Consider the following 26,861-nt stretch of genomic DNA (forward strand, 5'->3'; position numbering starts at 1 on the left):
TGTGAGTTTGTCAGAGTGTGTCAGAGATAGTCCGAGAGTGTCCGAGAGTGTCAGAGAGTGTCAGAAAGTTTCAGAAAGTGTCAGATAGTGTCAGAGAGATTCAGAACGTGAAAGAGAGTGTCAGAGATTGGCTGAGAGTGTCAGAGAGTTTTAGAGAGTGTCAGATAGTGTCAGTGAGTGTCAGAGAGTGTCAGAGAGTTTGAGAGAATGTCAGGGAGTTTCATAGAGTTTCAGAGAGTTTCAGAGAGTTTCAGAGAGCTTCAGAGAGTTTCAGAGAGTGTCGGAGCCTGTCAGAGAGTTTCAGAGAGTGTCACAGGGTGTCAGAGAGTTTCAGACAGTTTCAGAGAGTGTCAGAGAGTTTCAGAGATTTTCAGACATTGTCTGAGAGTGTCAAAGAGTGTCAAAGTGTTTCAGAGAGTGTCAGAGAGTGTCAGAGAGTTTCAGAGAGTTTCAGAGAGTGTCAGAGAGTGCCAGAGAGTTTTCTGAGAGTTACTGAGTGTGTCGGAGAGTGTCAGGGAGTGTCAGAGTGTGTCACAGAGTGTCACAGAGTGTCACAGAGTGTCAGAGAGTTTCAGAGACATTCAGAGATTTTCGGAGAGTGTCAGAGAATGTCAGAGAGTTTCAGAGACTGTCAGAGGGCTCTGAGATTTTCTGAGTGTGTCAGAGAGTGTCAGAGAGTGTCAGAGAGTGTTAGAGAGTTTCAGAGAGTGTCACAGAGTGTCAGTGAGTGTCAGTGAGTGTCAGAGAGTTTTAGAGAGTGTCAGAGAGTGTCAGTGAGTGTCAGAGAGTGTGAGAGAGTTTCTTAAAGTCTCAGAGAGTGTCAAAGAGTTTCAGAGAGTGTCAGAGAGCTTCAGAGAGTGTGGCAGAGTGTCAGAGAGTGTCAGAATGTGTCAGAGAGTTTCAGAGAGTTCCTGAGATTGTCAGAGAGTTTCAGAGAGCTTCAGAGAGCTTCAGCGTGTTTCAGAGAGTGTCAGAAAGTTTCAGAGAGTGCCAGAGAGTGTCTGAGAGTGTCTGAGAGAGTCATAGAGTTTCTGAGAGTTTGTGAGTTTGTCAGAGAGTGTCAGAGATTGTCCGAGAGTGTCAGAGAGGATCAGAGAGTGTCAGAGAGTGTCAGAGATTGTCAGAGAGTGTCAGGAAGTTTCAGAGCGTGTCAGAGATTGTCAGAGAGTTTCAGAGAGTGTCAGAGAGTGTCAGAGAGTGTCTGAGAGTGTCAGAGAGTGTCAGAAAGTTTCAGAGCGTGTCAGAGATTGTCAGAGAGTTTCAGAGAGTGTCAGAGAGTTTCTGACAGTTTCTGAGTTTGTCAGAGAGTGTCAGAGAGAGTCAGAGATTTTCAGAGAGTGTCACAGAGTGTCAGAGAGTGTCAGAGACTTGCATTAGAGTTTCTGAGAGTTTCTGAGAGTTTCAGAGAGTTTCAGAATGTTTCAGAGAGTGTCAGAGACTGTCAGAGAGTTTCAGAGAGTGTCACAGGGTGTCAGACAGTTTGAGAGAGCTTCAGAGAGTGTCAGAGAGTGTCAGAAAGTGTCAGAGTGTGTCAGAGAGTGTCTGAGATTGTCAGAGAGTGTCAGAGAGTTTCAGAAAGTGTCAGAGAGTGTCAGAGAGTTTCAGAGAGCTTCCGAGGGAGCCGGAGAGCTTCAGAGAATTTCAGACAGTGTCGGAGAGTGTCAGAGATTTTCAGAGAGTGTCAGAGTGTGTCAGAGAGTGTCTGAGAGATTCAGAGAGTGTCAGGGAGTTTCAGAGATTTTCAGAGAGTTTCAGAGAGTGTCTGAGAGAGTCAGAGAGAGTCAGAGAGTTTCTGAGAGTTTGTGAGTTTGTCAGAGAGCGTCAGAGATTGTCCGAGAGTGTCAGAGATTATCAGAGAGTGTCAGAGAGTGTCAGAAAGTTTCAGAAAGTATCAGACAGTGTCAGAGTGATTCAGAAAGTGTCAGAGAGTTTCCGAGAGTGTCTGAGAGTTTCAGAGAGTGTCAGAGAGTTTCAGAGCGTGTCAGAAGTTGTCAGAGAGTGTCTGAGAGTTTCAGAGAGTGTCAGAGTGTTTCAGAGAGTGTCAGAGAGTTTCTGAGAGTTTCTGAGTTTGTCAGAGTGTCAGAGAGTGTCAGAGATTTTCAGAGAGTGTCACAGAGTGTCAGAGAGTGTCAGAGACTTTCAGAGAGTTTCTGAGTGTTTCTGAGAGTTTCAGAGAGTTTCAGAGAACTTCAGAGAGTTTCAGAGAGTGTCAGAGCCTGTCAGAGAGTTTCAGAGAATGTCACGGGGTGTCAGAGAGTTTCAGAGAGCTTCAGAGAGTGTCAGAGAGTGTTAGAGAGTTTCAGTCAGTTTCAGAGAGTGTCAGAGAGTTTCAGAGACAGTCAGACACTGTCTGAGATTGTCAAAGAGTGTCAAAGTGTTTCAGAGAGTGTCAGAAAGAGTCAGAGAGTTTCTGAGAGTTTGTGAGTTTGTCAGAGTGTGTCAGAGATAGTCCGAGAGTGTCCGAGAGTGTCAGAGAGTGTCAGAAAGTTTCAGAAAGTGTCAGATAGTGTCAGAGAGATTCAGAACGTGAAAGAGAGTGTCAGAGAGTGGCTGAGAGTGTCAGAGAGTTTTAGAGAGTGTCAGATAGTGTCAGTGAGTGTCAGAGAGTGTCAGAGAGTTTGAGAGAATGTCAGGGAGTTTCATAGAGTTTCAGAGAGTTTCAGAGAGTTTCGGAGAGCTTCAGAGAGTTTCAGAGAGTGTCAGAGCCTGTCAGAGAGTTTCAGAGAGTGTCACAGGGTGTCAGAGAGTTTCAGAGAGCTTCAGAGAGTGTCAGAGAGTGTCAGATAGTTTCAGACAGTTTCAGAGAGTGTCAGAGAGTTTCAGAGATTTTCAGACATTGTCTGAGAGTGTCAACGACTGTCAAAGTGTTTCAGAGAGTGTCAGAGAGTGTCAGAGAGTTTCAGAGAGTTTCAGAGAGTGTCAGAGAGTCTCAGAGACTTTCTGAGAGTGTCAGAGAGTGCCAGAAAGTTTTCTGAGAGTTACTGAGTGTGTCGGAGAGTGTCAGGGAGTGTCAGAGTGTGTCACAGAGTGTCACAGAGTATCACAGAGTGTCAGAGAGTTTCAGAGACTGTCAGAGGGCTCTGAGATTTTCTGAGTGTGTCAGAGAGTGTCAGAGAGTGTCAGAGAGTGTTAGAGAGTTTCAGAGAGTGTCACAGAGTGTCAGTGAGTGTCAGAGAGATTTAGAGAGTGTCAGAGAGTGTCAGTGAGTGTCAGAGAGTATCAGAGAGTGTCAGCGAGAATCAGAGAGTGTCAGCGAGTGTCAGAGAGTGTCAGAGAGTTTCGGAGAGTGCCAGAAAGTTTCAGAGAGTGTCACAGAGTGTCAGAGAGCTTCAGAGAGATTCAGAGAGTGTCAGGGAGTGTCAGAGAGTGTCAGAGAATTTCAGAGAGTGTCAGAGAGTTTCAGAGAGTGTCAGACAGTATCTGAGAGTGTCAGAGAGTGCCGAAGAGTTACAGAGAGTGTCAGAGAGTGTCAGAGAGTTTCAGAGAGTGTCACAGAGCGTCAGTGAGAGTCAAAGAGTTTCAGAGAGTGTCAGAGAGTTTCAGACAGTGTCACAGAGTGTCAGTGAGTGTCAGAGAGTGTCAGAGAGTGTCAGCGAGTGTCAGAGAGTGTCCGAGAGTTTCAGAGAGTGTCGGAGAGTGTCAGAGAGTGTCAGAGAGTTTCAGAGAGTGTCAGATAGTGTCAGTGAGTGTTGGAGAGTATCAGAGACTTTCAGTGAGAGTCAGAGAGTGTCAGCCAGTGTCAGAGAGTGTCAGAGAGTTTCTGAGAGTTTCTGAGTTTGTCGGAGAGTGTCAGAGAATGTCAGAGACTTTCAGAGAGTGTCACAGCGTGTCAGTGAGTGTCAGAGAGTATCAGAGAGTGTCAGCGAGAATCAGAGAGTGTCAGAGAGTGTCAGAGAGTTTCAGAAACTTTCTGAGAGTGTCAGAGAGTGCCTGACAGTTTCTGACAGTTTCTGAGTGTGTCGGAGATTGTCAGAGAGTGCCAGAGTGTTTCCGAGAGTGTCACAGAGTTTCAGAGAGTGTCAGAGATTTTCAGAGAGTTTCAGAGATCTTCAGAGAGTGTCAGAGAGTGCCAGAATGTTTCAGAGAGTGTCACAGACTGTCAGAGAGTGTCAGAGAGTGTCAGAGACTGTCAGAGAGTTTCATAGAGTTTCAGAGAGTTTCAGAGAGCTTCAGAGAGTTTCAGAGAGTGTCAGAGCCTGTCAGAGAGTTTCAGAGAGTGTCACAGGGTGTCAGAGAGTTTCAGAGAGCTTCAGAGAGTGTCAGAGAGTGTCAGATAGTTTCAGACAGTTTCAGAGAGTGTCAGAGAGTTTCAGAGAGTTTCAGACATTGTCTGAGAGTGTCAAAGAGTGTCAAAGTGTTTCAGAGAGTGTCAGAGAGTGTCAGAGAGTTTCAGAGAGTTTCAGAGAGTCTCAGAGACTTTCAGAGAGTGTCAGAGAGTGCCAGAGAGTTTTCTGAGAGTTACTGAGTGTGTCGGAGAGTGTCAGGGAGTGTCAGAGTGTGTCACAGAGTGTCACAGAGTGTCACAGAGTGTCACAGAGTTTCAGAGACATTCAGAGATTTTCAGAGAGTGTCAGAGAATGTCAGAGAGTTTCAGAGACTGTCAGAGGGCTCTGAGATTTTCTGAGTGTGTCAGAGAGTGTCAGAGAGTGTCAGAGAGTGTTAGAGAGTTTCAGAGAGTGTCACAGAGTGTCAGTGAGTGTCAGAGAGTTTTAGAGAGTGTCAGAGAGTGTCAGTGAGTGTCAGAGAGTGTGAGAGAGTTTCTTAAAGTCTCAGAGAGTGTCAAAGAGTTTCAGAGAGTGTCAGAGAGCTTCAGAGAGTGTGGCAGAGTGTCAGAGAGTGTCAGAATGTGTCAGAGAGTTTCAGAGAGTTCCTGAGATTGTCAGAGAGTTTCAGAGAGTTTCAGAGAGCTTCAGTGTGTTTCAGAGAGTGTCAGAAAGTTTCAGAGAGTGCCAGAGAGTGTCTGAGAGTGTCTGAGAGAGTCATAGAGTTTCTGAGAGTTTGTGAGTTTGTCAGAGAGTGTCAGAGATTGTCCGAGAGTGTCAGAGACTGTCAGAGAGTGTCAGAAATTGTCAGAGAGTGTCAGGAAGTTTCAGAAAGTTTCAGATAGTGTCAAAGAGTTTCAGAAAGTGTCAGAGAGTGTCAGAGAGTGTCAGAGAGTGTCAGAAAGTTTCAGAGCGTGTCAGAGATTGTCAGAGAGTTTCAGAGAGTGTCAGAGAGTTTCTGACAGTTTCTGAGTTTGTCAGAGAGTGTCAGAGAGTGTCAGAGATTTTCAGAGAGTGTCACAGAGTGTCAGAGAGTGTCAGAGACATCCATTAGAGTTTCTGAGAGTTTCAGAGAGTTTCAGAATGTTTCAGAGAGTGTCAGAGCCTGTCAGAGAGTTTCAGAGAGTGTCACAGGGTGTCAGACAGTTTGAGAGAGCTTCAGAGAGTGTCAGAGAGTGTCAGAAAGTGTCAGAGTGTGTCAGAGAGTGTCTGAGATTGTCAGAGAGTGTCAGAGAGTTTCAGAAAGTGTCAGAGAGTGTCAGAGAGTTTCAGAGAGCTTCCGAGGGAGCCGGAGAGTTTCAGAGAATTTCAGACAGTGTCGGAGAGTGTCAGAGATTTTCAGAGAGTGTCAGAGAGTGTCAGAGAGTGTCTGAGAGATTCAGAGAGTGTCAGGGAGTTTCAGAGAGTTTCAGAGAGTTTCAGAGAGTGTCTGAGAGAGTCAGAGAGAGTCAGAGAGTTTCTGAGAGTTTGTGAGTTTGTCAGAGAGTGTCAGAGATTGTCCGAGAGTGTCAGAGAGTATCAGAGAGTGTCAGAGAGTGTCAGAGAGTGTCAGAAAGTTTCAGAAAGTATCAGACAGTGTCAGAGTGATTCAGAAATTGTCAGAGAGTTTCCGAGAGTGTCTGAGAGTTTCAGAGAGTGTCAGAGAGTTTCAGAGCGTGTCAGAAATTGTCAGAGAGTGTCTGAGATTTTCAGAGAGTGTCAGAGAGTTTCAGAGAGTGTCAGAGAGTTTCTGAGAGTTTCTGAGTTTGTCAGAGTGTCAGAGAGTGTCAGAGATTTTCAGAGAGTGTCACAGAGTGTCAGAGAGTGTCAGAGACTTTCAGTGAGTTTCTGAGTGTTTCTGAGAGTTTCAGAGAGTTTCAGAGAACTTCAGAGAGTTTCAGAGAGTGTCAGAGCCTGTCAGAGAGTTTCAGAGAATGTCACGGGGTGTCAGAGAGATTCAGAGAGCTTCAGAGAGTGTCAGAGAGTGTTAGAGAGTTTCAGTCAGTTTCAGAGAGTGTCAGAGAGTTTCAGAGACAGCCAGACACTGTCTGAGATTGTCAAAGAGTGTCAAAGTGTTTCAGAGAGTGTCAGAAAGAGTCAGAGAGTTTCTGAGAGTTTGTGAGTTTGTCAGAGTGTGTCAGAGATAGTCCGAGAGTGTCCGAGAGTGTCAGAGAGTGTCAGAAAGTTTCAGAAAGTGTCAGATAGTGTCAGAGAGATTCAGAACGTGAAAGAGAGTGTCAGAGAGTGGCTGAGAGTGTCAGAGAGTTTTAGAGAGTGTCAGATAGTGTCAGTGAGTGTCAGAGAGTGTCAGAGAGTTTGAGAGAATGTCAGGGAGTTTCATAGTGTTTCAGAGAGTTTCAGAGAGTTTCAGAGAGCTTCAGAGAGTTTCAGAGAGTGTCAGAGCCTTTCAGAGAGTTTCAGAGAGTGTCACAGGGTGTCAGAGAGTTTCAGAGAGCTTCAGAGAGTGTCAGAGAGTGTCAGATAGTTTCAGACAGTTTCAGAGAGTGTCAGAGAGTTTCAGAGATTTTCAGACATTGTCTGAGAGTGTCAAAGACTGTCAAAGTGTTTCAGAGAGTGTCAGAGAGTGTCAGAGAGTTTCAGAGAGTTTCAGAGAGTGTCAGAGAGTCTCAGAGACTTTCTGAGAGTGTCAGAGAGTGCCAGAGAGTTTTCTGAGAGTTACTGAGTGTGTCGGAGAGTGTCAGGGAGTGTCAGAGTGTGTCACAGAGTGTCACAGAGTGTCACAGAGTGTCAGAGAGTTTCAGAGACATTCAGAGATTTTCAGAGAGTGTCAGTGAATGTCAGAGAGTTTCAGAGACTGTCAGAGGGCTCTGAGATTTTCTGAGTGTGTCAGAGAGTGTCAGAGAGTGTCAGAGAGTGTTAGAGAGTTTCAGAGAGTGTCACAGAGTGTCAGTGAGTGTCAGAGAGTTTTAGAGAGTGTCAGAGAGTGTCAGTGAGTGTCAGAGAGTGTGAGAGAGTTTCTTAAAGTCTCAGAGAGTGTCAAAGAGTTTCAGAGAGTGTCAGAGAGCTTCAGAGAGTGTGGCAGAGTGTCAGAGAGTGTCAGAATGTGTCAGAGAGTTTCAGAGAGTTCCTGAGATTGTCAGAGAGTTTCAGAGAGTTTCAGAGAGCTTCGGCGTGTTTCAGAGAGTGTCAGAAAGTTTCAGAGAGTGCCAGAGAGTGTCTGAGAGTGTCTGAGAGAGTCATAGAGTTTCTGAGAGTTTGTGAGTTTGTCAGAGAGTGTCAGAGATTGTCCGAGAGTGTCAGAGAGGATCAGAGAGTGTCAGAGAGTGTCAGGAAGTTTCAGAGCGTGTCAGAGATTGTCAGAGAGTTTCAGAGAGTGTCAGAGAGTGTCAGAGAGTGTCTGAGAGTGTCAGAGAGTGTCAGAAAGTTTCAGAGCGTGTCAGAGATTGTCAGAGAGTTACAGAGAGTGTCAGAGAGTTTCTGACAGTTTCTGAGTTTGTCAGAGAGTGTCAGAGAGAGTCAGAGATTTTCAGAGAGTGTCACAGAGTGTCAGAGAGTGTCAGAGAGTGTCTGAGAGTGTCAGAGAGTGTCAGAAAGTTTCAGAGCGTGTCAGAGATTGTCAGAGAGTTTCAGAGAGTGTCAGAGAGTTTCTGACAGTTTCTGAGTTTGTCAGAGAGTGTCAGAGATTTTCAGAGAGTGTCACAGAGTGTCAGAGAGTGTCAGAGACTTGCATTAGAGTGTCAGAGAGTTTCTGACAGTTTCTGAGTTTGTCAGAGCCTGTCAGAGAGTTTCAGAGAGTGCCACAGGGTGTCAGACAGTTTGAGAGAGCTTCAGAGAGTGTCAGAGAGTGTCAGAAAGTGTCAGAGTGTGTCAGAGAGTGTCTGAGATTGTCAGAGAGTGTCAGAGAGTTTCAGAGAGCTTCCGAGGGAGCCGGAGATTTTCAGAGAGTGTCAGACAGTGTCGGAGAGTGTCAGAGATTTTCAGAGAGTGTCAGAGAGTGTCAGAGAGTGTCTGAGAGATTCAGAGAGTGTCAGGGAGTTTCAGAGAGTTTCAGAGAGTTTCAGAGAGTGTCTGAGAGAGTCAGAGAGAGTCAGAGAGTTTCTGAGAGTTTGTGAGTTTGTCAGAGAGTGTCAGAGATTGTCCGAGAGTGTCAGAGAGTATCAGAGAGTGTCAGAGAGTGTCAGAGAGTGTCAGAAAGTTTCAGAAAGTATCAGACAGTGTCAGAGTGATTCAGAAAGTGTCAGAGAGTTTCCGAGAGTGTCTGAGTGTTTCAGAGAGTGTCAGAGAGTTTCAGAGCGTGACAGAAGTTGTCAGAGAGTGTCTGAGAGTTTCAGAGAGTGTCAGAGTGTTTCAGAGAGTGTCAGAGAGTTTCTGAGAGTTTCTGAGTTTGTCAGAGTGTCAGAGAGTGTCAGAGATTTTCAGAGATTTTCAGAGAGTTTCAGAGAGTGTCTGAGATAGTCAGAGAGAGTCAGAGAGTTTCTGAGAGTTTGTGAGTTTGTCAGAGAGCGTCAGAGATTGTCCGAGAGTGTCAGAGATTATCAGAGAGTGTCAGAGAGTGTCAGAAAGTTTCAGAAAGTATCAGACAGTGTCAGAGTGATTCAGAAAGTGTCAGAGAGTTTCCGAGAGTGTCTGAGAGTTTCAGAGAGTGTCAGAGAGTTTCAGAGCGTGTCAGAAGTTGTCAGAGAGTGTCTGAGAGTTTCAGAGAGTGTCAGAGTGTTTCAGAGAGTGTCAGAGAGTTTCTGAGAGTTTCTGAGTTTGTCAGAGTGTCAGAGAGTGTCAGAGATTTTCAGAGAGTGTCACAGAGTGTCAGAGAGTGTCAGAGACTTTCAGAGAGTTTCTGAGTGTTTCTGAGAGTTTCAGAGAGTTTCAGAGAACTTCAGAGAGTTTCAGAGAGTGTCAGAGCCTGTCAGAGAGTTTCAGAGAATGTCACGGGGTGTCAGAGAGTTTCAGAGAGTGTCAGAGAGTGTCAGAGAGTGTCTGAGAGTGTCAGAGAGTGTCAGAAAGTTTCAGAGCGTGTCAGAGATTGTCAGAGAGTTTCAGAGAGTGTCAGAGAGTTTCTGACAGTTTCTGAGTTTGTCAGAGAGTGTCAGAGAGAGTCAGAGATTTTCAGAGAGTGTCACAGAGTGTCAGAGAGTGTCAGAGAGTGTCTGAGAGTGTCAGAGAGTGTCAGAAAGTTTCAGAGCGTGTCAGAGATTGTCAGAGAGTTTCAGAGAGTGTCAGAGAGTTTCTGACAGTTTCTGAGTTTGTCAGAGAGTGTCAGAGAGTGTCAGAGATTTTCAGAGAGTGTCACAGAGTGTCAGAGAGTGTCAGAGACTTGCATTAGAGTTTCGGAGAGTTTCTGAGAGTTTCAGAGAGTTTCAGAATGTTTCAGAGAGTGTCAGAGCCTGTCAGAGAGTTTCAGAGAGTGCCACAGGGTGTCAGACAGTTTGAGAGAGCTTCAGAGAGTGTCAGAGAGTGTCAGAAAGTGTCAGAGTGTGTCAGAGAGTGTCTGAGATTGTCAGAGAGTGTCAGAGAGTTTCAGAAAGTGTCAGAGAGTGTCAGAGAGTTTCAGAGAGCTTCCGAGGGAGCCGGAGATTTTCAGAGAGTGTCAGACAGTGTCGGAGAGTGTCAGAGATTTTCAGAGAGTGTCAGAGAGTGTCAGAGAGTGTCTGAGAGATTCAGAGAGTGTCAGGGAGTTTCAGAGAGTTTCAGAGAGTTTCAGAGAGTGTCTGAGAGAGTCAGAGAGAGTCAGAGAGTTTCTGAGAGTTTGTGAGTTTGTCAGAGAGTGTCAGAGATTGTCCGAGAGTGTCAGAGAGTATCAGAGAGTGTCAGAGAGTGTCAGAGAGTGTCAGAAAGTTTCAGAAAGTATCAGACAGTGTCAGAGTGATTCAGAAAGTGTCAGAGAGTTTCCGAGAGTGTCTGAGTGTTTCAGAGAGTGTCAGAGAGTTTCAGAGCGTGACAGAAGTTGTCAGAGAGTGTCTGAGAGTTTCAGAGAGTGTCAGAGTGTTTCAGAGACTGTCAGAGAGTTTCTGAGAGTTTCTGAGTTTGTCAGAGTGTCAGAGAGTGTCAGAGATTTTCAGAGATTTTCAGAGAGTTTCAGAGAGTGTCTGAGATAGTCAGAGAGAGTCAGAGAGTTTCTGAGAGTTTGTGAGTTTGTCAGAGAGCGTCAGAGATTGTCCGAGAGTGTCAGAGATTATCAGAGAGTGTCAGAGAGTGTCAGAAAGTTTCAGAAAGTATCAGACAGTGTCAGAGTGATTCAGAAAGTGTCAGAGAGTTTCCGAGAGTGTCTGAGAGTTTCAGAGAGTGTCAGAGAGTTTCAGAGCGTGTCAGAAGTTGTCAGAGAGTGTCTGAGAGTTTCAGAGAGTGTCAGAGTGTTTCAGAGAGTGTCAGAGAGTTTCTGAGAGTTTCTGAGTTTGTCAGAGTGTCAGAGAGTGTCAGAGATTTTCAGAGAGTGTCACAGAGTGTCAGAGAGTGTCAGAGACTTTCAGAGAGTTTCTGAGTGTTTCTGAGAGTTTCAGAGAGTTTCAGAGAACTTCAGAGAGTTTCAGAGAGTGTCAGAGCCTGTCAGAGAGTTTCAGAGAATGTCACGGGGTGTCAGAGAGTTTCAGAGAGCTTCAGAGAGTGTCAGAGAGTGTTAGAGAGTTTCAGTCAGTTTCAGAGAGTGTCAGAGAGTTTCAGAGACAGTCAGACACTGTCTGAGATTGTCAAAGAGTGTCAAAGTGTTTCAGAGAGTGTCAGAAAGAGTCAGAGAGTTTCTGAGAGTTTGTGAGTTTGTCAGAGTGTGTCAGAGATAGTCCGAGAGTGTCCGAGAGTGTCAGAGAGTGTCAGAAAGTTTCAGAAATTGTCAGATAGTGTCAGAGAGATTCAGAACGTGAAAGAGAGTGTCAGAGAGTGGCTGAGAGTGTCAGAGAGTTTTAGAGAGTGTCAGATAGTGTCAGTGAGTGTCAGAGAGTGTCAGAGAGTTTGAGAGAATGTCAGGGAGTTTCATAGTGTTTCAGAGAGTTTCAGAGAGTTTCAGAGAGCTTCAGAGAGTTTCAGAGAGTGTCAGAGCCTGTCAGAGAGTTTCAGAGAGTGTCACAGGGTGTCAGAGAGTTTCAGAGAGCTTCAGAGAGTGTCAGAGAGTGTCAGATAGTTTCCGACTGTTTCAGAGAGTGTCAGAGAGTTTCAGAGATTTTCAGACATTGTCTGAGAGTGTCAAAGACTGTCAAAGTGTTTCAGAGAGTGTCAGAGAGTGTCAGAGAGTTTCAGAGAGTTTCAGACAGTGTCAGAGAGTCTCAGAGACTTTCTGAGAGTGTCAGAGAGTGCCAGAGAGTTTTCTGAGAGTTACTGAGTGTGTCGGAGAGTGTCAGGGAGTGTCAGAGTGTGTCACAGAGTGTCACAGAGTGTCACAGAGTGTCAGAGAGTTTCAGAGACATTCAGAGATTTTCGGAGAGTGTCAGAGAATGTCAGAGAGTTTCAGAGACTGTCAGAGGGCTCTGAGATTTTCTGAGTGTGTCAGAGAGTGTCAGAGAGTGTCAGAGAGTGTTAGAGAGTTTCAGAGAGTGTCACAGAGTGTCAGTGAGTGTCAGAGAGTTTTAGAGAGTGTCAGAGAGTGTCAGTGAGTGTCAGAGAGTGTGAGAGAGTTTCTTAAAGTCTCAGAGAGTGTCAAAGAGTTTCAGAGAGTGTCAGAGAGCTTCAGAGAGTGTGGCAGAGTGTCAGAGAGTGTCAGAATGTGTCAGAGAGTTTCAGAGAGTTCCTGAGATTGTCAGAGAGTTTCAGAGAGCTTCAGTGTGTTTCAGAGAGTGTCAGAAAGTTTCAGAGAGTGCCAGAGAGTGTCTGAGAGTGTCTGAGAGAGTCATAGAGTTTCTGAGAGTTTGTGAGTTTGTCAGAGAGTGTCAGAGATTGTCCGAGAGTGTCAGAGAGGATCAGAGAGTGTCAGAGAGTGTCAGAGATTGTCAGAGAGTGTCAGGAAGTTTCAGAGCGTGTCAGAGATTGTCAGAGAGTTTCAGAGAGTGTCAGAGAGTGTCAGAGAGTGTCTGAGAGTGTCAGAGAGTGTCAGAAAGTTTCAGAGCGTGTCAGAGATTGTCAGAGAGTTTCAGAGTGTGTCAGAGAGTTTCTGACAGTTTCTGAGTTTGTCAGAGAGTGTCAGAGAGAGTCAGAGATTTTCAGAGAGTGTCACAGAGTGTCAGAGAGTGTCAGAGACTTGCATTAGAGTTTCTGAGAGTTTCTGAGAGTTTCAGAGAGTTTCAGAATGTTTCAGAGAGTGTCAGAGACTGTCAGAGAGTTTCAGAGAGTGTCACAGGGTGTCAGACAGTTTGAGAAAGCTTCAGAGAGTGTCAGAGAGTGTCAGAAAGTGTCAGAGTGTGTCAGAGAGTGTCTGAGATAGTCAGAGAGAGTCAGAGAGTTTCTGAGAGTTTGTGAGTTTGTCAGAGAGTGTCAGAGATTGTCCGAGAGTGTCAGAGAGTATCAGAGAGTGTCAGAGAGTGTCAGAGAGAGTCAGAGAGAGTCAGAGAGTTTCTGAGAGTTTGTGAGTTTGTCAGAGAGCGTCAGAGATTGTCCGAGAGTGTCAGAGATTATCAGAGAGTGTCAGAGAGTGTCAGAGAGTGTCAGAAAGTTTCAGAAAGTATCAGACAGTGTCAGAGTGATTCAGAAAGTGTCAGAGAGTTTCCGAGAGTGTCTGAGAGTTTCAGAGAGTGTCAGAGAGTTTCAGAGCGTGTCAGAAGTTGTCAGAGAGTGTCTGAGAGTTTCAGAGAGTGTCAGAGTGTTTCAGAGAGTGTCAGAGAGTTTCTGAGAGTTTCTGAGTTTGTCAGAGTGTCAGAGAGTGTCAGAGATTTTCAGAGAGTGTCACAGAGTGTCAGAGAGTGTCAGAGACTTTCAGAGAGTTTCTGAGTGTTTCTGAGAGTTTCAGAGAGTTTCAGAGAACTTCAGAGAGTTTCAGAGAGTGTCAGAGCCTGTCAGAGAGTTTCAGAGAATGTCACGGGGTGTCAGAGAGTTTCAGAGAGCTTCAGAGAGTGTCAGAGAGTGTTAGAGAGTTTCAGTCAGTTTCAGAGAGTGTCAGAGAGTTTCAGAGACAGTCAGACACTGTCTGAGATTGTCAAAGAGTGTCAAAGTGTTTCAGAGAGTGTCAGAAAGAGTCAGAGAGTTTCTGAGAGTTTGTGAGTTTGTCAGAGTGTGTCAGAGATAGTCCGAGAGTATCCGAGAGTGTCAGAGAGTGTCAGAAAGTTTCAGAAAGTGTCAGATAGTGTCAGAGAGATTCAGAACGTGAAAGAGAGTGTCAGAGAGTGGCTGAGAGTGTCAGAGAGTTTTAGAGAGTGTCAGATAGTGTCAGTGAGTGTCAGAGAGTGTCAGAGAGTTTGAGAGAATGTCAGGGAGTTTCATAGAGTTTCAGAGAGTTTCAGAGAGTTTCAGAGCGCTTCAGAGAGTGTCGGAGAGTGTCAGATAGTTTCAGACAGTTTCAGAGAGTGTCAGAGAGTTTCTGAGAGTTTGTGAGTTTGTCAGAGAGTGTCAGAGAATGTCAGAGAATGTCCGAGAGTGTCAGAGAGTATCAGAGAGTTTCAGAGAGTGTCACAGGGTGTCAGAGAGTTTCAGAGAGCTTCAGAGAGTGTCAGAGAGTGTCAGATAGTTTCAGACAGTTTCAGAGAGTGTCAGAGAGTTTCAGAGATTTTCAGACATTGTCTGAGAGAGTCAAAGAGTGTCAAAGTGTTTCATAGAGTGTCAGAGAGTGTCAGAGAGTTTCAGAGAGTTTCAGAGAGTGTCAGAGAGTGTCTGAGAGTGTCAGAGAGTGTCAGATAATTTCAGAGCGTGTCAGAGATTGTCAGAGAGTTTCAGAGAGTGTCAGAGAGTTTCTGACAGTTTCTGAGTTTGTCAGAGAGTGTCAGAGAGTGTCAGAGATTTTCAGAGAGTGTCAAAGAGTGTCAGAGAGTGTCAGAGACTTGCATTAGAGTTTCTGAGAGTTTCTGAGAGTTTCAGAGAGTTTCAGAATGTTTCAGAGAGTGTCAGAGCCTGTCAGAGAGTTTCAGAGAGTGTCACAGGGTGTCAGACAGTTTGAGAGAGCTTCAGAGAGTGTCAGAGAGTGTCAGAAAGTGTCAGAGTGTGTCAGAGAGTGTCTGCGATTGTCAGAGAGTGTCAGAGAGTTTCAGAAAGTGTCAGAGAGTTTCAGAGAATTTCAGACAGTGTCGGAGAGTGTCTGAGAGATTCAGAGAGTGTCAGGGAGTTTCAGAGAGTTTCAGAGAGTTTCAGAGAGTGTCTGAGAGAGTCAGAGAGAGTCAGAGAGTTTCTGAGAGTTTGTGAGTTTGTCAGAGAGTGTCAGAGAATGTCCGAGAGTGTCAGAGAGTATCAGAGAGTGTCAGAGAGTGTCAGAGAGTGTCAGAAAGTTTCAGAAAGTATCAGACAGTGTCAGAGTGATTCAGAAAGTGTCAGAGAGTTTCCGAGAGTGTCTGAGAGTTTCAGAGAGTGTCTGAGAGTTTCAGAGAGTGTCAGAGAGTTTCAGAGAGTGTCAGAGAGTTTCTGAGAGTTTCTGAGTTTGTCAGAGTGTCAGAGAGTGTCAGAGATTTTCAGAGAGTGTCACAGAGTGGCAGAGAGTGTCAGAGACTTTCAATGAGTTTCTGAGTGTTTCTGAGAGTTTCAGAGAGTTTCAGAGAACTTCAGAGAGTTTCAGAGAGTGTCAGAGCCTGTCAGAGAGTTTCAGAGAATGTCACGGGGTGTCAGAGAGTTTCAGAGAGCTTCAGAGAGTGTCAGAGAGTGTTAGAGAGTTTCAGTCAGTTTCAGAGAGTGTCAGAGAGTTTCAGAGAGAGTCAGACACTGTCTGAGATTGTCAAAGAGTGTCAAAGTGTTTCAGAGAGTGTCAGAAAGAGTCAGAGAGTTTCTGAGAGTTTGTGAGTTTGTCAGAGTGTGTCAGAGATAGTCCGAGAGTGTCAGAGAGTATCAGAGATTGTCAGAGAGTGTCAGAAAGTTTCAGAAAGTGTCAGATAGTGTCAGAGAGATTCAGAACGTGAAAGAGAGTGCAGAGAGTGGCTGAGAGTGTCAGAGAGTTTTAGAGAGTGTCAGATAGTGTCAGTGAGTGTCAGAGAGTGTCAGAGAGTTTGAGAGAATGTCAGGGAGTTTCAGAGAGTTTCAGAGATATTCACAGAGTGTCAGAGAATGTCAGAGAGTTTCAGAGACTGTCAGAGGGCTCTGATATTTTCTGAGTGTGTCAGAGAGTGTCAGAGATTTTCAGAGAGTGTCAGACAGTGTTAGAGAGTTTCAGAGAGTTTCACAGAGTGTCAGTGAGTGTCAGAGAGTGTCAGAGAGTTTCTTAGAGTCTCAGAGAGTGTCAAAGAGTTTCAGAGAGTGTCAGAGAGCTTCAGAGATTGTGGCAGAGTGTCAGAGAGTGTCAGAATGTGTCAGAGAGTTTCACAGAGTTCCTGAGATTGTCAGAGCGTTTCAGAGAGTTTCAGAGAGCTTCAGTGTGTTTCAGAGAGTGTCAGAAAGTTTCAGAGAGTGCCAGAGAGTGTCTGAGAGTGTCTGAGAGAGTCATAGAGTTTCTGAGAGTTTTTGAGTTTGTCAGAGAGTGTCAGAGATTGTCCGAGAGTGTCAGAGAGGATCAGAGAGTATCAGAGAGTGTCAGAGATTGTCAGAGAGTGTCAGGAAGTTTCAGAAAGTGTCAGATAGTGTCAACGAGTTTCAGAAAGTGTCAGAGAGTGTCAGAGAGTGTCTGAGAGTGTCAGAGAGGGTCAGAAAGTTTCAGAGCGTGTCAGAGATTGTCAGAGAGTTTCAGAGAGTGTCAGAGAGTTTCTGACAGTTTCTGAGTTTGTCAGAGAGTGTCAGAGAGTGTCAGAGATTTTCAGAGAGTGTCACAGAGTGTCAGAGAGTGTCAGAGACTTTCATTAGAGTTTCTGAGAGTTTCTGAGAGCTTCAGAGAGTTTCAGAATGTTTCAGAGAGTGTCAGAGCCTGTCAGAGAGTTTCAGAGAGTGTCACAGGGTGTCAGACAGTTTGAGAGAGCTTCAGAGAGTGTCAGAGAGTGTCCGAAAGTGTCAGAGTGTGTCAGAGAGTGTCTGAGATTGTCAAAGAGTGTCAGAGAGTTTCAGAAAGTGTCAGAGAGTGTCAGAGAGTTTCAGAGAGCTTCCGAGGGAGCCGGAGAGTTCCAGAGAATTTCAGACAGTGTCGGAGAGTGTCAGAGATTTTCAGAGAGTGTCAGAGAGTGTCTGAGAGAGTCAGAGACTGTCAGAGAGTTTCAGAGAGTTTCAGAGAGTTTCAGAGTGTGTCTGAGAGAGTCAGAGAGAGTCAGAGAGTTTCTGAGAGTTTGTGAGTTTGTCAGAGAGTGTCAGAGATTGTCCGAGAGTGTCAGAGAGTATCAGAGAGTGTCAGAGAGTGTCAGAGAGTTTCAGAAAGTTTCAGAAAGTATCAGATAGTGTCAGAGTGATTCAGAAAGTGTCAGAGAGTTTCCGAGAGCGTCTGAGTGTTTCAGAGAGTGTCAGAGAGTTTCAGAGCGTGTCAGAAGTTGTCAGAGAGAGTCTGAGAGTTTCAGAGAGTGTCAGAGTGTTTCAGAGAGTGTCAGAGAGTTTCTGAGAGTTTCTGAGTTTGTCAGAGTGTCAGAGAGTGTCAGAGATTTTCAGAGAGTGTCACAGAGTGTCAGAGAGTGTCAGAGACTTTCAGAGAGTGTCTGAGTGTTTCTGAGAGTTTCAGAGAGTTTCAGAGAACTTCAGAGAGTTTCAGAGAGTGTCAGAGCCTGTCAGAGAGTTTCAGAGAATGTCACGGGGTGTCAGAGAGTTTCAGAGAGCTTCAGAGAGTGTCAGAGAGTGTTAGAGAGTTTCAGTCAGTTTCAGAGAATGTCAGAGAGTTTCAGAGACAGTCAGACACTGTCTGAGATTGTCAAAGAGTGTCAAAGTGTTTCAGAGAGTGTCAGAAAGAGTCAGAGAGTTTCTGAGAGTGTCAGAGAGTGTCAGAGATAGTCCGAGAGTGTCAGAGATTATCAGAGAGTGTCAGAGAGTGTCAGAGAGTGGCTGAGAGTCTCAGAGAGTGTCAAAGAGTTTCAGAGAGTGTCAGAGAGCTTCAGAGAGTGTGGCAGTGTGTCAGAGAGTGTCAGAATGTGTCAGAGAGTTTCAGAGAGTTCCTGAGATTGTCAGAGAGTTTCAGAGAGTTTCAAAGTGCTTCAGTGTGTTTCAGAGAGTGTCAGAAAGTTTCAGAGAGTGCCAGAGAGTGTCTGAGAGTGTCTGAGAGAGTCATAGAGTTTCTGAGAGTTTGTGAGTTTGTCAGAGAGTGTCAGATATTGTCCGAGAGTGTCAGAGAGTATCAGAGAGTGTCAGAGAGTGTCAGAGATTGTCAGAGATTGTCAGGAAGTTTCAGAAAGTGTCAGATAGTGTCAGAGAGTTTCAGAAAGTGTCAGAGAGTGTCAGAGAGTGTCTGAGAGTGTCAGAGAGTGTCAGAGAGTTTCAGAGCGTGTCAGAGATTGTCAGAGAGTTTCAGAGAGTGTCAGAGAGTTTCTGACAGTTTCTGAGTTTGTCAGAGAGTGTCAGAGAGTGTCAGAGATTTTCAGAGAGTGTCACAGAGTGTCAGAGACTTTCAGAGAGTTTCAGAGAGTGTCAGAGAGTTTCAGAGAGTTTCAGAGAGTGTCTGAGAGAGTCAGAGAGAGTCAGAGAGTTTCTGAGAGTTTGTGAGTTTGTCAGAGAGTGTCAGAGATTGTCCGAGAGTGTCAGAGAGTATCAGAGAGTGTCAGAGAGTGTCAGAAAGTTTCAGAAAGTATCAGATAGTGTCAGAGAGATTCAGAAAGTGTCAGAGCCTGTCAGAGAGTTTCAGAGAGTGTCACAGGGTGTCAGACAGTTTGAGAGAGCTTCAGAGAGTGTCAGAGAGAGTCAGAAAGTGTCAGAGAGTGTCAGAGAGTGTCTGAGAGTGCCAGAGAGTGTCAGAGAGTTTCAGAAAGTGTCAGAGAGTGTCAGAGAGTTTCAGAGAGTTTCAGAGGGTCCGGAGAGTTTCAGTGAGTTTCAGAGAGTGTTAGAGAGTGTCAGAGATTTTCAGAGAGTGTCAGAGAGTGTCTGAGAGATTCAGAGAGTGTCAGAGAGTGTCAGAGAGTTTCAGAGAGTTTCAGAGAGTGTCTGAGAGAGTCAGAGAGAGTCAGAGAGTTTCTGAGAGTTTGTGAGTTTGTCAGAGAGTGTCAGAGATTGTCCGAGAGTGTCAGAGAGTATCAGAGAGTGTCAGAGAGTGTCAGAAAGTTTCAGAAAGTATCAGATAGTGTCAGAGAGATTCAGAAAGTGTCAGACAGTTCCCGAGAGTGTCTGAGAGTTTCAGAGAGTGTCTGAGAGTTTCAGAGAGTGTCAGAGTGTTTCAGAGAGTGTCAGAGAGTTTCTGAGAGTTTCTGAGTTTGTCAGAGTGTCAGAGAGTGTCAGAGATTTTCAGAGAGTGTCACAGAGTGTCAGAGAGTGTCAGAGACTTTCAGAGAGTTTCTGAGAGTTTCAGAGAGTTTCAGAGAACTTCAAAGAGTTTCAGAGAGTGTCAGAGCCTGTCAGAGAGTTTCAGAGAATGTCACGGGGTGTCAGAGAGTTTCAGAGAGCTTCAGAGAGTGTCAGAGAGTGTTAGAGAGTTTCAGTCAGTTTCAGAGAATGTCAGAGAGTTTCAGAGACAGTCAGACACTGTCTGAGATTGTCAAAGAGTGTCAAAGTGTTTCAGAGAGTGTCAGAAAGAGTCAGAGAGTTTCTGAGAGTGTCAGAGAGTGTCAGAGATAGTCCGAGAGTGTCAGAGATTATCAGAGAGTGTCAGAGAGTGTCAGAGAGTGGCTGAGAGTCTCAGAGAGTGTCAAAGAGTTTCAGAGAGTGTCAGAGAGCTTCAGAGAGTGTGGCAGTGTGTCAGAGAGTGTCAGAATGTGTCAGAGATTTTCAGAGAGTGTCACAGAGTGTCAGAGAGTGTCAGAGACTTTCATTAGAGTTTCTGAGAGTTTCTGAGAGCTTCAGAGAGTTTCAGAATGTTTCAGAGAGTGTCAGAGCCTGTCAGAGAGTTTCAGAGAGTGTCACAGGGTGTCAGACAGTTTGAGAGAGCTTCAGAGAGTGTCAGAGAGTGTCCGAAAGTGTCAGAGTGTGTCAGAGAGTGTCTGAGATTGTCAAAGAGTGTCAGAGAGTTTCAGAAAGTGTCAGAGAGTGTCAGAGAGTTTCAGAGAGCTTCCGAGGGAGCCGGAGAGTTCCAGAGAATTTCAGACAGTGTCGGAGAGTGTCAGAGATTTTCAGAGAGTGTCAGAGAGTGTCAGAGAGTGTCTGAGAGAGTCAGAGACTGTCAGAGAGTTTCAGAGAGTTTCAGAGAGTTTCAGAGTGTGTCTGAGAGAGTCAGAGAGAGTCAGAGAGTTTCTGAGAGTTTGTGAGTTTGTCAGAGAGTGTCAGAGAATGTCCGAGAGTGTCAGAGAGTATCAGAGAGTGTCAGAGAGTGTCAGAGAGTTTCAGAAAGTTTCAGAAAGTATCAGATAGTGTCAGAGTGATTCAGAAAGTGTCAGAGAGTTTCCGAGAGCGTCTGAGTGTTTCAGAGAGTGTCAGAGAGTTTCAGAGCGTGTCAGAAGTTGTCAGAGAGAGTCTGAGAGTTTCAGAGAGTGTCAGAGTGTTTCAGAGAGTGTCAGAGAGTTTCTGAGAGTTTCTGAGTTTGTCAGAGTGTCAGAGAGTGTCAGAGATTTTCAGAGAGTGTCACAGAGTGTCAGAGAGTGTCAGAGACTTTCAGAGAGTGTCTGAGTGTTTCTGAGAGTTTCAGAGAGTTTCAGAGAACTTCAGAGAGTTTCAGAGAGTGTCAGAGCCTGTCAGAGAGTTTCAGAGAATGTCACGGGGTGTCAGAGAGTTTCAGAGAGCTTCAGAGAGTGTCAGAGAGTTTCAGAGACAGTCAGACACTGTCTGAGATTGTCAAAGAGTGTCAAAGTGTTTCAGAGAGTGTCAGAAAGAGTCAGAGAGTTTCTGAGAGTGTCAGAGAGTGTCAGAGATAGTCCGAGAGTGTCAGAGATTATCAGAGAGTGTCAGAGAGTGTCAGAGAGTGGCTGAGAGTGGCTGAGAGTCTCAGAGAGTGTCAAAGAGTTTCAGAGAGTGTCAGAGAGCTTCAGAGAGTGTGGCAGTGTGTCAGAGAGTGTCAGAATGTGTCTGAGAGTTTCAGAGAGTTCCTGAGATTGTCAGAGAGTTTCAGAGAGTTTCAAAGTGCTTCAGTGTGTTTCAGAGAGTGTCAGAAAGTTTCAGAGAGTGCCAGAGAGTTTCTGAGAGTGTCTGAGAGAGTCATAGAGTTTCTGAGAGTTTGTGAGTTTGTCAGAGAGTGTCAGATATTGTCCGAGAGTGTCAAAGAGTATCAGAGAGTGTCAGAGAGTGTCAGAGATTGTCAGAGATTGTCAGGAAGTTTCAGAAAGTGTCAGATAGTGTCAGAGAGTTTCAGAAAGTGTCAGAGAGTGTCAGAGAGTGTCTGAGAGTGTCAGAGAGTGTCAGAGAGTTTCAGAGCGTGTCAGAGATTGTCAGAGAGTTTCAGAGAGTGTCAGAGAGTTTCTGACAGTTTCTGAGTTTGTCAGAGAGTGTCAGAGAGTGTCAGAGATTTTCAGAGAGTGTCACAGAGTGTCAGAGACTTTCAGAGAGTTTCAGAGAGTGTCAGAGAGTTTCAGAGAGTTTCAGAGAGTGTCTGAGAGAGTCAGAGAGAGTCAGAGAGTTTCTGAGAGTTTGTGAGTTTGTCAGAGAGTGTCAGAGATTGTCCGAGAGTGTCAGAGAGTATCAGAGAGTGTCAGAGAGTGTCAGAAAGTTTCAGAAAGTATCAGATAGTGTCAGAGAGATTCAGAAAGTGTCAGAGCCTGTCAGAGAGTTTCAGAGAGTGTCACAGGGTGTCAGACAGTTTGAGAGAGCTTCAGAGAGTGTCAGAGAGAGTCAGAAAGTGTCAGAGAGTGTCAGAGAGTGTCTGAGAGTGCCAGAGAGTGTCAGAGAGTTTCAGAAAGTGTCAGAGAGTGTCAGAGAGTTTCAGAGAGTTTCAGAGGGTCCGTAGAGTTTCAGAGAGTTTCAGAGAGTGTCAGAGAGTGTCAGAGATTTTCAGAGAGTGTCAGAGAGTGTCTGAGAGATTCAGAGAGTGTCAGAGAGTGTCAGAGAGTTTCAGAGAGTTTCAGAGAGTGTCTGAGAGAGTCAGAGAGAGTCAGAGAGTTTCTGAGAGTTTGTGAGTTTGTCAGAGAGTGTCAGAGATTGTCCGAGAGTGTCAGAGAGTATCAGAGAGTGTCAGAGAGTGTCAGAAAGTTTCAGAAAGTATCAGATAGTGACAGAGAGATTCAGAAAGTGTCAGACAGTTCCCGAGAGTGTCTGAGAGTTTCAGAGAGTGTCAGAGAGTTTCAGAGCGTGTCAGAAGTTGTCAGAGAGTGTCTGAGAGTTTCAGAGAGTGTCAGAGTGTTTCAGAGAGTGTCAGAGAGTTTCTGAGAGTTTCTGAGTTTGTCAGATTGTCAGAGAGTGTCAGAGATTTTCAGAGAGTGTCACAGAGTGTCAGAGAGTGTCAGAGAATTTCAGAGAGTTTCTGAGTGTTTCTGAGAGTTTCAGAGAGTTTCAGAGAACTTCAGAGAGTTTCAGAGAGTGTCAGAGCCTGTCAGAGAGTTTCAGAGAATGTCACGGGGTGTCAGAGAGTTTCAGAGAGCTTCAGAGAGTGTCAGAGAGTGTTAGAGAGTTTCAGTCAGTTTCAGAGAATGTCAGAGAGTTTCAGAGACAGTCAGACACTGTCTGAGATTGTCAAAGAGTGTCAAAGTGTTTCAGAGAGTGTCAGAAAGAGTCAGAGAGTTTCTGAGAGTGTCAGAGAGTGTCAGAGATAGTCCGAGAGTGTCAGAGATTATCAGAGAGTGTCAGAGAGTGTCAGAGAGTGGCTGAGAGTCTCAGAGAGTGTCAAAGAGTTTCAGAGAGTGTCAGAGAGCTTCAGAGAGTGTGGCAGTGTGTCAGAGAGTGTCAGAATGTGTCAGAGAGTTTCAGAGAGTTCCTGAGATTGTCAGAGAGTTTCAGAGACTTTCAGAGTGCTTCAGTGTGTTTCAGAGAGTGTCAGAAAGTTTCAGAGAGTGCCAGAGAGTGTCTGAGAGTGTCTGAGAGAGTCATAGAGTTTCTGAGAGTTTGTGAGTTTGTCAGAGAGTGTCAGATATTGTCCGAGAGTGTCAAAGAGTATCAGAGAGTGTCAGAGAGTGTCAGAGATTGTCAGAGATTATCAGGAAGTTTCAGAAAGTGTCAGATAGTGTCAGAGAGTTTCAGAAAGTGTCAGAGAGTGTCAGAGAGTGTCTGAGAGTGTCAGAGAGTGTCAGAGAGTTTCAGAGCGTGTCAGAGATTGTCAGAGAGTTTCAGAGAGTGTCAGAGAGTTTCTGACAGTTTCTGAGTTTGTCAGAGAGTGTCAGAGAGTGTCAGAGATTTTCAGAGAGTGTCACAGAGTGTCAGAGACTTTCAGAGAGTTTCAGAGAGTGTCAGAGAGTTTCAGAGAGTTTCAGAGAGTGTCTGAGAGAGTCAGAGAGAGTCAGAGAGTTTCTGAGAGTTTGTGAGTTTGTCAGAGAGTGTCAGAGATTGTCCGAGAGTGTCAGAGATTATCAGAGAGTGTCAGAGAGTGTCAGAAAGTTTCAGAAAGTATCAGATAGTGTCAGAGAGATTCAGAAAGTGTCAGAGCCTGTCAGAGAGTTTCAGAGAGTGTCACAGGGTGTCAGACAGTTTGAGAGAGCTTCAGAGAGTGTCAGAGAGAGTCAGAAAGTGTCAGAGAGTGTCAGAGAGTGTCTGAGAGTGCCAGAGAGTGTCAGAGAGTTTCAGAAAGTGTCAGAGAGTGTCAGAGAGTTTCAGAGAGTTTCAGAGGGTCCGGAGAGTTTCAGAGAGTTTCAGAGAGTGTCAGAGAGTGTCAGAGATTTTCAGAGAGTGTCAGAGAGTGTCTGAGAGATTCAGAGAGTGTCAGAGAGTTTCAGAGAGTTTCAGAGAGTGTCTGAGAGAGTCAGAGAGAGTCAGAGAGTTTCTGAGAGTTTGTGAGTTTGTCAGAGAGTGTCAGAGATTGTCCGAGAGTGTCAGGGAGTATCAGAGAGTGTCAGAGAGTGTCAGAAAGTTTCAGAAAGTATCAGATAGTGTCAGAGAGATTCAGAAAGTGTCAGAGAGTTCCCGAGAGTGTCTGAGAGTTTCAGAGAGTGTCAGAGAGTTTCAGAGCGTGTCTGAGATTGTCAGAGAGTATCAGAAAGTTTCAGAGACTGTCAGAGAGTTTCAGAGAGTGTCAGAGAGTGTCTGAGAGTTTCAGACAGTGTCAGAGAGTTTCAGAGAGTGTCAGAGAGTTTCTGAGAGTTTCTGAGTCTGTCAGAGAGTGTCAGAGAGTGTCAGAGATTTTCAGAGAGTGTCACAGAGTGTCAGAGAGTGTCAGAGACTTTCAGAGAGTTTCTGCGTGTTTCTGTGAGTTTCAGAGAGTTTCAGAGAACTTCAGAGAGTTTCAGAGAGTGTCAGAGCCTGTCAGAGAGTTTCAGAGAATGTCACGGGGTGTCAGAGAGTTTCAGAGAGCTTCAGAGAGTGTCAGAGAGTGTTAGAGAGTTTCAGTCAGTTTCAGAGAATGTCAGAGAGTTTCAGAGACAGTCAGACACTGTCTGAGATTGTCAAAGAGTGTCAAAGTGTTTCAGAGAGTGTCAGAAAGAGTCAGAGAGTTTCTGAGAGTGTCAGAGAGTGTCAGAGATAGTCCGAGAGTGTCAGAGATTATCAGAGAGTGTCAGAGAGTGTCAGAGAGTGGCTGAGAGTCTCAGAGAGTGTCAAAGAGTTTCAGAGAGTGTCAGAGAGCTTCAGAGAGTGTGGCAGTGTGTCAGAGAGTGTCAGAATGTGTCAGAGAGTTTCAGAGAGTTCCTGAGATTGTCAGAGAGTTTCAGAGAGTTTCAGAGTGCTTCAGTGTGTTTCAGAGAGTGTCAGAAAGTTTCAGAGAGTGCCAGAGAGTGTCTGAGAGTGTCTGAGAGAGTCATAGAGTTTCTGAGAGTTTGTGAGTTTGTCAGAGAGTGTCAGATATTGTCCGAGAGTGTCAGAGAGTATCAGAGAGTGTCAGAGATTGTCAGAGATTGTCAGGAAGTTTCAGAAAGTGTCAGATAGTGTCAGAGAGTTTCAGAAAGTGTCAGAGAGTGTCAGAGAGTGTCTGAGAGTGTCAGAGAGTGTCAGAGAGTTTCAGAGCGTGTCAGAGATTGTCAGAGAGTTTCAGAGAGTGTCAGAGAGTTTCTGACAGTTTCTGAGTTTGTCAGAGAGTGTCAGAGAGTGTCAGAGATTTTCAGAGAGTGTCACAGAGTGTCAGAGACTTTCAGAGAGTTTCAGAGAGTGTCAGAGAGTTTCAGAGAGTTTCAGAGAGTGTCTGAGAGAGTCAGAGAGAGTCAGAGAGTTTCTGAGAGTTTGTGAGTTTGTCAGAGAGTGTCAGAGATTGTCCGAGAGTGTCAGAGATTATCAGAGAGTGTCAGAGAGTGTCAGAAAGTTTCAGAAAGTATCAGATAGTGTCAGAGAGATTCAGAAAGTGTCAGAGCCTGTCAGAGAGTTTCAGAGAGTGTCACAGGGTGTCAGACAGTTTGAGAGAGCTTCAGAGAGTGTCAGAGAGAGTCAGAAAGTGTCAGAGAGTGTCAGAGAGTGTCTGAGAGTGCCAGAGAGTGTCAGAGAGTTTCAGAAAATGTCAGAGAGTGTCAGAGAGTTTCAGAGATTTTCAGAGGGTCCGGAGAGTTTCAGAGAGTTTCAGAGAGTGTCAGAGAGTGTCAGAGATTTTCAGAGAGTGTCAGAGAGTGTCTGAGAGATTCAGAGAGTGTCAGAGAGTGTCAGAGAGTTTCAGAGAGTTTCAGAGAGTGTCTGAGAGAGTCAGAGAGAGTCAGAGAGTTTCTGAGAGTTTGTGAGTTTGTCAGAGAGTGTCAGAGATTGTCCGAGAGTGTCAGAGAGTATCAGAGAGTGTCAGAGAGTGTCAGAAAGTTTCAGAAAGTATCAGATAGTGTCAGAGAGATTCAGAAAGTGTCAGACAGTTCCCGAGAGTGTCTGAGAGTTTCAGAGAGTGTCAGAGAGTTTCAGAGCGTGTCAGAAGTTGTCAGAGAGTGTCTGAGAGTTTCAGAGAGTGTCAGAGTGTTTCAGAGAGTGTCAGAGAGTTTCTGAGAGTTTCTGAGTTTGTCAGAGTGTCAGAGAGTGTCAGAGATTTTCAGAGTGTGTCACAGAGTGTCAGAGAGTGTCAGAGACTTTCAGAGAGTTTCTGAGTGTTTCTGAGAGTTTCAGAGAGTTTCAGAGAACTTCAGAGAGTTTCAGAGAGTGTCAGAGCCTGTCAGAGAGTTTCAGAGAATGTCACGGGGTGTCAGAGAGTTTCAGAGAGCTTCAGAGAGTGTCAGAGAGTGTTAGAGAGTTTCAGTCAGTTTCAGAGAATGTCAGAGAGTTTCAGAGACAGTCAGACACTGTCTGAGATTGTCAAAGAGTGTCAAAGTGTTTCAGAGAGTGTCAGAAAGAGTCAGAGAGTTTCTGAGAGTGTCAGAGAGTGTCAGAGATAGTCCGAGAGTGTCAGAGATTATCAGAGAGTGTCAGAGAGTGTCAGAGAGTGGCTGAGAGTCTCAGAGAGTGTCAAAGAGTTTCAGAGAGTGTCAGAGAGCTTCAGAGAGTGTGGCAGTGTGTCAGAGAGTGTCAGAATGTGTCAGAGAGTTTCAGAGAGTTCCTGAGATTGTCAGAGAGTTTCAGAGAGTTTCAGAGTGCTTCAGTGTGTTTCAGAGAGTGTCAGAAAGTTTCAGAGAGTGCCAGAGAGTGTCTGAGGGTGTCTGAGAGAGTCATAGAGTTTCTGAGAGTTTGTGAGTTTGTCAGAGAGTGTCAGAGATTGTCCGAGAGTGTCAGAGAGTATCAGAGAGTGTCAGAGAGTGTCAGAAAGTTTCAGAAAGTATCAGATAGTGTCAGAGAGTTCCCGAGAGTGTCTGAGAGTTTCAGAGAGTGTCAGAGAGTTTCAGAGCGTGTCTGAGATTGTCAGAGAGTATCAGAAAGTTTCAGAGACTGTCAGAGAGTTTCAGAGAGTGTCAGAGAGTGTCTGAGAGTTTCAGACAGTGTCAGAGAGTTTCAGAGAGTGTCAGAGAGTTTCTGAGAGTTTCTGAGTCTGTCAGAGAGTGTCAGAGAGTGTCAGAGATTTTCAGAGAGTGTCACAGAGTGTCAGAGACTTTCAGAGAGTGTCACAGAGTGTCAGAGAGTGTCAGAGACTTTCAGAGTTTCTGAGTGTTTCTGAGAGTTTCAGAGAGTTTCAGAGAGTTTCAGAATGTTTCAGAGAGTGTCAGAGCCTGTCAGAGAGTTTCAGAGAGTGTCACAGGGTGTCAGACAGTTTGAGAGAGCTTCAGAGAGTGTCAGAGAGAGTCAGAAAGTGTCAGAGAGTGTCAGACAGTGTCGGAGAGTGTCAGAGAGTGTCAGAGAGTTTCAGAAAGTGTCAGAGAGTGTCAGAGAGTTTCAGAGAGTTTCAGAGGGTGCCGGAGAGTTTCAGAGAGTTTCAGAGAGTGTCAGAGAGTGTCAGAGATTTTCAGAGTGTGTCAGAGAGTGTCAGAGAGTGTCTGAGAGATTCAGAGAGTGTCAGAGAGTGTCAGAGAGTTTCAGAGAGTTTCAGAGAGTGTCTGAGAGATTCAGAGACAGTCAGAGAGTTTCTGAGAGTCTGTGAGTTTGTCAGAGAGTGTCAGAGATTGTCCGAGAGTGTCAGAGAGTATCAGCGAGTGTCAGAGAGTGTCAGAAAGTTTCAGAAAGTATCAGATAGTGTCAGAGAGATTCAGAAAGTGTCAGAGAGTTTCCGTGAGTGTCTGAGAGTTTCAGAGA

The sequence above is a fragment of the Heterodontus francisci genome, chromosome 23 (genome assembly GCF_036365525.1).
Source record: "Heterodontus francisci isolate sHetFra1 chromosome 23, sHetFra1.hap1, whole genome shotgun sequence".
NCBI classification, from domain to species: domain Eukaryota; kingdom Metazoa; phylum Chordata; class Chondrichthyes; order Heterodontiformes; family Heterodontidae; genus Heterodontus; species Heterodontus francisci.